The sequence below is a fragment of the Tasmannia lanceolata genome, unplaced genomic scaffold, assembly GCF_043159265.1.
Source record: "Tasmannia lanceolata isolate RefF3 unplaced genomic scaffold, GAP_Taslan_0.1 ptg000036l, whole genome shotgun sequence".
Lineage (NCBI taxonomy): Eukaryota > Viridiplantae > Streptophyta > Magnoliopsida > Canellales > Winteraceae > Tasmannia > Tasmannia lanceolata.
In genome coordinates this window covers 340,001-347,500 of record NW_027518713.1, presented here as the reverse complement: position 1 = coordinate 347,500, position 7,500 = coordinate 340,001, and positions in this window count along the sequence as shown.

Here is a 7,500-nt window from a genome sequence, read left to right as displayed (position 1 = left end):
CCCCGGCACTTTCTGTGGCATTGATGCTCGGTTTCAAAGACAAACGTGCGCAGGGCCAGGGGACCGCGGATGACTGCTCGTGCTGGCCTCGTTGGGCGGCATTGATGGTCGGTTGCAAAGAAAATGCGCGATTGCTCGTGTCGGGGACTGGCAAGCCAAGGCCAAGCGAGCCATGGCAACGCGGATGATGGCTCCAGCTGGCGCCCCGGCACTTTCTGTGGCATTGATGCTCGGTTTCAAAGACAAACGTGAGCAGGGCCAGGGGACCGCGGATGACTACTCGTGCTGGCCCCGTTGGGCGGCATTGATGGTCGGTTGCAAAGAAAATGCGCGATTGCTCGTGTCGGGGCCTGGCAAGCCAAGGCCAAGCGAGCCATGGCAACGCGGATGATGGCTCCAGCTGGCGCCCCGGCACTTTCTGTGGCATTGATGCTCGGTTTCAAAGACAAACGTGCGCAGGGCCAGGGGACCGCGGATGACTGCTCGTGCTGGCCCCGTTGGGCGGCATTGATGGTGTGTTGCAGAGAGCATGTGCGATTGCAAGTGTCGGCCGGGTTTGGGTTCCCTTGGGCTTTCGGGCGCCTTGGACGCAGTCTTGCGAAGACCATGGGCACAAGGCCCCGTCCTGGCCCCTTGTTCGATTCGCTCTCGTCTTGCGCTTGCTTCCAAGGTCCTCCATGACCTTCCCCATGGCCTTGCTAGATCCCCCCCATGACGCATGACCTCTGTCCGTTGATTGGTTTTGAGTGCACACCATGCCCGGCTTGGCACCGTGTTGTCGCGTGAGTGGCATTTGGATCGTGCATGGTGGTGGGCTACCTGCCAATGCGCACAAGCCTTGCACACGAGCCTTGCGCACGAGCCTTGCACAAAAGCCTTGGACACAAGCCTTGCGCACAAGCCATGCATACAAGCCTTGCTCACAAGCCTTGGGCACTGGCCCATCGCACTAGCCTTGCACACAAGCCTTGCGAACTAGCCTTGGGCACGAGCCTTGCGCAGTAGCCTTGGGCACTAGCCTTGCACACAACCCTTGGGCACTAGCCTTGCGCACCAGCCTTGCCCACAAGCCTTGCACAGCAGCCTTGCACACTAGCCTTGCATACAAGCCTTGCACACTAGCCTTGCACCCAGGCCTTGCTCACTAGCCTTGGGCACTAGCCTTGCGCACTAGCCTTGGGCACTAGCCTTGCACACAGACCTTGGGCACGCAGGCCTTGCACGCTAGGCATGCTTGGGCAAGCAGCTCCCGCAACAAGTCGGCGGGTGTAGGCATGGTTGGGCGCAGATCCCGCATCGTCTCGTCGCGTCTGGGCGCAAACCCGTCGCGTCTCGTTGCGTCTTCAGAAGTCGTCGCTAACAGCACCTTTGGTTGCCACTGGTGGTTAGGCGGGTTGGTTGCGCAAACCCTATAGGAGGGTGGCATGCTGCGGGGCGCTGGAATGCGCAGGTTTAGGGCGTTTTTGCCCGGATAGGCACTGGAATGTGCTGGTTTTGGGCGTTTTTGCCTGGACAGGCTAAGGAATGGGCATGCTTTGGGCGTTTTTGCCCGGATAGGCACTGGAATGGGCTGGTTTTGGGCGTTTTTGCCTGGATAGGCTAAGGAATGGGGCATGCTTTGGGCGTTTTTGCCCGGGCAGGCACTGGAATGCCTGGCCTTGGCTGGGCATTGCTGGGTTGGGCTCCCTTGGCCTTTCAGGCGCCTTGGATGCTGTCTTGTGAAGACCATGGGCACAAGGCCATGGCATATAGTGAGGAATGGACCACGGTTGCCAAGGTTGCGCAAGTTTTGGGCATTTTTTGCCCGGATATGCCCAAGTATGCCCCGATAGGCCCGTTACGCCCCGGTATGAACGCGTATGCCCGGATAGACTCGGTATGCCTTGGGATACATGCGAATGCCCCGATAGGCTTGGTACGCCCCGATATGCGCACGTGTGCCCCAGTAGGGCTCGGTATGCCCCGGTATGTACGCGTGTGCCCTGATAGGCCCGGTATGCCCCGATATGCACACGTGTGCCCCAATAGGGGTCGGTATGCCCCGGTAGGTACGCGTGTGCCCCGTAGTGCACGTTTCGCAGAACTCCCCGCATGTCCCGCCCCTATATGTAATACTTACTTACTTACTTACTTTCTTTCTTGCTTGCTTGCAATGGTTGGGAGTGCCCGGCATGCCCCGCTGCAGAGACCAAGGGCGCAATGACTTGGCACCGCGGATGCCGGGACTCCGGCACTTCCCGTGGCACTGATGGTTGGTTCCAAAGACAAAAGGCCGTGCAAGGCCACCGCACCGCTGATGATTTTGCTCGTGCTGGCGCCGTTGTGTGGCCAAAGAACATGCGCGAATGCTCGTGTCGGAAGGGTTGTTGTCCTGGCCCCGTCGGGTGTCACGAATGCTCGGTTGCGAAGACCATGGGACCAAAGCCATGGCACGTCGGATGATGGCTCCAGCTGGCGCCCGGGCACTTTCTGTGGCATTGATGCTCGGTTTCAAAGACAAACGTGCGCAGGGCCAGGGGACCGCGGATGACTGCTCGTGCTGGCCTCGTTGGGCGGCATTGATGGTCGGTTGCAAAGAAAATGCGCGATTGCTCGTGTCGGGGACTGGCAAGCCAAGGCCAAGCGAGCCATGTGTCACGGGGAAACAGTTCAGGACACAACCGGTATTAGAATCCATCTCGCCTCGTCTCGTTGCGTCTTGGAAATGCGTTGTTTATAGCACCTTTGGTCGCCACTGGTGGTTAAGGGGGTTGGTTGGCCAAACACTATAGGAGGAGGTGACCCTGTGACTTGTGACTTCTCCCCCGTTAGGCCCAGCAGGTGTGGGCAGGAGCCTTGGTGGCTTGCTCATGGGTTGCAAGAGGACTTGCTTGTGCATCTGTTGCACACAGTAGGAAATCATACTTCAACTCGTAGGCGTGCCCTAAGGGAGCTTTGGGTGCGGACTGCGAGCTATCCATAGGGATGCTCCAGTTTCTTTGGTTGAGGATGGGGGCCAAGGACAGTGCATGTGGGTTGGGTTCCCACATGCATTGCGCGGCGGACCGGTGCAGGGGGCTTCTTATACTGTTTGCCCCTCTGCATCGCGGTACGTCTCGTGGGTAGGCCATTCTCTAGGCCTTCCATGGGTTCGTGCCGGGGCGACTTCGGTTGCCCTCGCGAGGTACACACCTTGCGGATCAGTCCATGGGGCATCTTGCTCCTTGGATGACCAAGCCCTAGTGCTTGGCGGATTGGTGCGTGGCATCGTCATGCCTCGTACTCGATGGACTTTGCATTAGGCCCCAAGGCCTTATGTTCGATGTACTCGTGATGCAGGCTGATCATGAGTGTGGGTATCTAGAAGCGCATGTCAAGATCTGAGCCAAGTAGCCTGTTGAACAGCTTAGAGTTTGTGTGCACCTTTGAAGCATCAAGGGGTGTTGGCGTGCAGGGCCTTTAAAGGCTTGCAGGATTGAAGGCTGGCCCTAGCATTCGTGCATGTTGGGGCGCCGCACGGGTTATTCCGTTGCTCAAATATTTGGCCCGTGACAGTTGGTATCAGAGCAGAATGTCCAAGCTATGTATTCAGAGTGTGCTTTGAGAATTGGTGCCAGATGGTATCTAGTGCCAGATCAGAGCAGTTATGAATCAAGAGTTTTTTTTTTAAGGAGCTATGATACAGTTGGTGTCTGTGTTGGCATAGTTGCAGCAAGTGGCAGTGTTTACGGCTATGATTAGCGCATCTCTAGTGCATGTTGCTTTGCACAAAGGAACGGGAAATGCTTTCTGTTGTGGCGGAGTTGAAAAGAGCTTGAATGTTAGCACACCAAGTTGGAAGTGCTAAGTTGCGGATGTCTTTGAATCTAACACTTTGAAAGTCCATTAGTCAGCCGAAGAAGAGCTAAAATTGCGTGGGTATGTTCCTTTCGGGGGACTCTCCCTTATTCTACTTGAGTCGCGCAACAGAGGCGCGATGGCCTGCAAAGATTAGTACCATCAGTGTTTGTTTAAGCATTGCTCAATGGATTTGCTCGAAGCTTGATACAGTGTTAGAGCTGCAACCATCAGCGAACAGGTTGGCATCTTTCAGTGACCCACCGATGTGTGAGATCGGAAGTGGCAGTTGGGGAGTTGTGAATGCTCCGTTGCAGTGTTGGCTAAACATTGATGTGTTAGCATATGGCCTTAAGGGCTTGCTATGAAAAAAAGGGTTGGCTGCTGGTATAAGCCTTCCCCTATCAGATGAGGTGTCGAACGTGTCGGCACCAAAGCGCTCACCGAAGTGAATTTGCTTGCTCAGTGTGATGGCATAACCAGTTTGACGAATTAGCAGACATGCTCAGGATGAAGAGCTGGTCAATGACTGAAGTACTTTTATGGCAGTTCACAATTACAATCGAGCATGCGTGATGCTCTTCTCAGAAAGACCTTGGAACGAACGCCAAGGCCGCTTAGATTTGATAATGGGTTTGCTGTGCTGATATGGGACAGTGTGGTGAGCTCAGATGTCATATGGGCAGACTGTGTTGGTATGGGACGACATGGTATGTTTGTGTGTTTCTTGCTGCTTTAGAATCTCTTAGTTTGTCGAAATTGAAAGGACAGCTCAATCTGAATGATGGAATATTTGGGGTGGTTAGCAGTGTGAGTACTAGCCGCAAGTGCCCAAGGAGACCATTTGTGGCATAAGGGTTGATTGTTCAAATCAAGTTCTATAGTGTTGAACCGAAGCAGGCAAGACTAAGCGTCGCAGTTGATTGATCCCAACAGGGGATTCTTGGCCTCAGGAGGAGGCGAGACTGATGTGGTGGTCTCTTTGCTTGGGAGTGCTTGTGGACTCCGTGGTTGGTTTGCACTTTGCAGGTGGCAAGTGCTGCACTTGGCCGAAAGTGAGGCAGGTGCTGTGCCAGAAGTGGTGGCACATTCAGGGAGAGACGAAGCGGTGCAAGTTGGCCATTTCGGAAGACCACTCCAGAGGAAGCTCGAGTGTAGCTGAGGAGGAACTTGAGAGTTGCTTGAAGAAATGATTCAAGCTGGTCGCTCTGCCCTCATGGAGTTTGGTGGAGTGCTCAGAACCATCATAACCGGTTGTAGGTGAGCCAAAACCGTCAGTGCCGAAAGTGTTGGCACGTTAACCGGTTGTAGGTGAGCCAAAACCTTCCGTGCCGAAAGTGATGGCACGCTACCCGGTTGTAGGTGAGCCAAAACCTTCCATGCCGAAAGTGATGGCGTGTTATCCGGTTGTAGGTGAGCCAAAACCTTCCGTGCCGAAAGTGTTGGCACGTTTTCCGGTTGTAGGTGAGCCAAAACCTTCCATGCCGAAAGTGATGGCGTGTTATCCGGTTGTAGGTGAGCCAAAACCTTCCGTGCCGAAAGTGGTGGCACGTCATCCGGTTGTAGGTGAGCCATAACCTTCCGTGCCGAAAGTGATGGCACGTCATCCACAGCGTTTGTAGGCACCGTCAGAAAACCTTCGCCTAGTTTGATGGAGTCCGGGAAAACCATCGTTGTTGAAGATAACTCCAGCAGAGCTATAGTGCAGTGATTGGCAGAACTTGAGGCAGTGTGGTATGCAGTAGAAGTCAGAATACGCTGATTGTCGAAGTACCAGTGGCAGCTGCTTTCAAGATTGAGAAGTCATCGTTATTGTGGAACTGAGCTTCATAGAGCGTTCAGTGTCGACGAGGACGTCGACGTTATCAGGTGGGGGAGTGTCACGGGGAAACAGTTCAGGACACAACCGGTATTAGAATCCATCTCGCCTCGTCTCGTTGCGTCTTGGAAATGCGTTGTTTATAGCACCTTTGGTCGCCACTGGTGGTTAAGGGGGTTGGTTGGCCAAACACTATAGGAGGAGGTGACCCTGTGACTTGTGACTTCTCCCCCGTTAGGCCCAGCAGGTGTGGGCAGGAGCCTTGGTGGCTTGCTCATGGGTTGCAAGAGGACTTGCTTGTGCATCTGTTGCACACAGTAGGAAATCATACTTCAACTCGTAGGCGTGCCCTAAGGGAGCTTTGGGTGCGGACTGCGAGCTATCCATAGGGATGCTCCAGTTTCTTTGGTTGAGGATGGGGGCCAAGGACAGTGCATGTGGGTTGGGTTCCCACATGCATTGCGCGGCGGACCGGTGCAGGGGGCTTCTTATACTGTTTGCCCCTCTGCATCGCGGTACGTCTCGTGGGTAGGCCATTCTCTAGGCCTTCCATGGGTTCGTGCCGGGGCGACTTCGGTTGCCCTCGCGAGGTACACACCTTGCGGATCAGTCCATGGGGCATCTTGCTCCTTGGATGACCAAGCCCTAGTGCTTGGCGGATTGGTGCGTGGCATCGTCATGCCTCGTACTCGATGGACTTTGCATTAGGCCCCAAGGCCTTATGTTCGATGTACTCGTGATGCAGGCTGATCATGAGTGTGGGTATCTAGAAGCGCATGTCAAGATCTGAGCCAAGTAGCCTGTTGAACAGCTTAGAGTTTGTGTGCACCTTTGAAGCATCAAGGGGTGTTGGCGTGCAGGGCCTTTAAAGGCTTGCAGGATTGAAGGCTGGCCCTAGCATTCGTGCATGTTGGGGCGCCGCACGGGTTATTCCGTTGCTCAAATATTTGGCCCGTGACACATGGCAACGCGGATGATGGCTCCAGCTGGCGCCCCGGCACTTTCTGTGGCATTGATGCTCGGTTTCAAAGACAAACGTGCGCAGGGCCAGGGGACCGCGGATGACTGCTCGTGCTGGCCTCGTTGGGCAGCATTGATGGTCGGTTGCAAAGAAAATGCGCGATTGCTCCTGTCGGGGACTGGCAAGCCAAGGCCAAGCGAGCCATGGCAACGCGGATGATGGCTCCAGCTGGCGCCCCGGCACTTTCTGTGGCATTGATGCTCGGTTTCAAAGACAAACGTGCGCAGGACCAGGGGACCGCGGATGACTGCTCGTGCTGGCCTCGTTGGGCGGCATTGATGGTCGGTTGCAAAGAAAATGCGCGATTGCTCGTGTCGGGGACTGGCAAGCCAAGGCCAAGCGAGCCATGGCAACGCGGATGATGGCTCCAGCTGGCGCCCCGGCACTTTCTGTGGCATTGATGCTCGGTTTCATAGACAAACGTGCGCAGGGCCAGGGGACTGCGGATGACTGCTCGTGCTGGCCCCGTTGGGCGGCATTGATGGTGTGTTGCAGAGAGCATGTGCGATTGCAAGTGTCGGCCGGGTTTGGGTTCCCTTGGGCTTTCGGGCGCCTTGGACGCAGTCTTGCGAAGACCATGGGCACAAGGCCCCGTCCTGGCCCCTTGTTCGATTCGCTCTCGTCTTGCGCTTGCTTCCAAGGTCCTCCATGACCTTCCCCATGGCCTTGCTAGATCCCCCCCATGACGCATGACCTCTGTCCGTTGATTGGTTTTGAGTGCACACCATGCCCGGCTTGGCACCGTGTTGTCGCTTGAGTGGCATTTGGATCGTGCATGGTGGTGGGCTACCTGCCAATGCGCACAAGCCTTGCACACTAGCCTTGCGCACGAGCCTTGCACAAA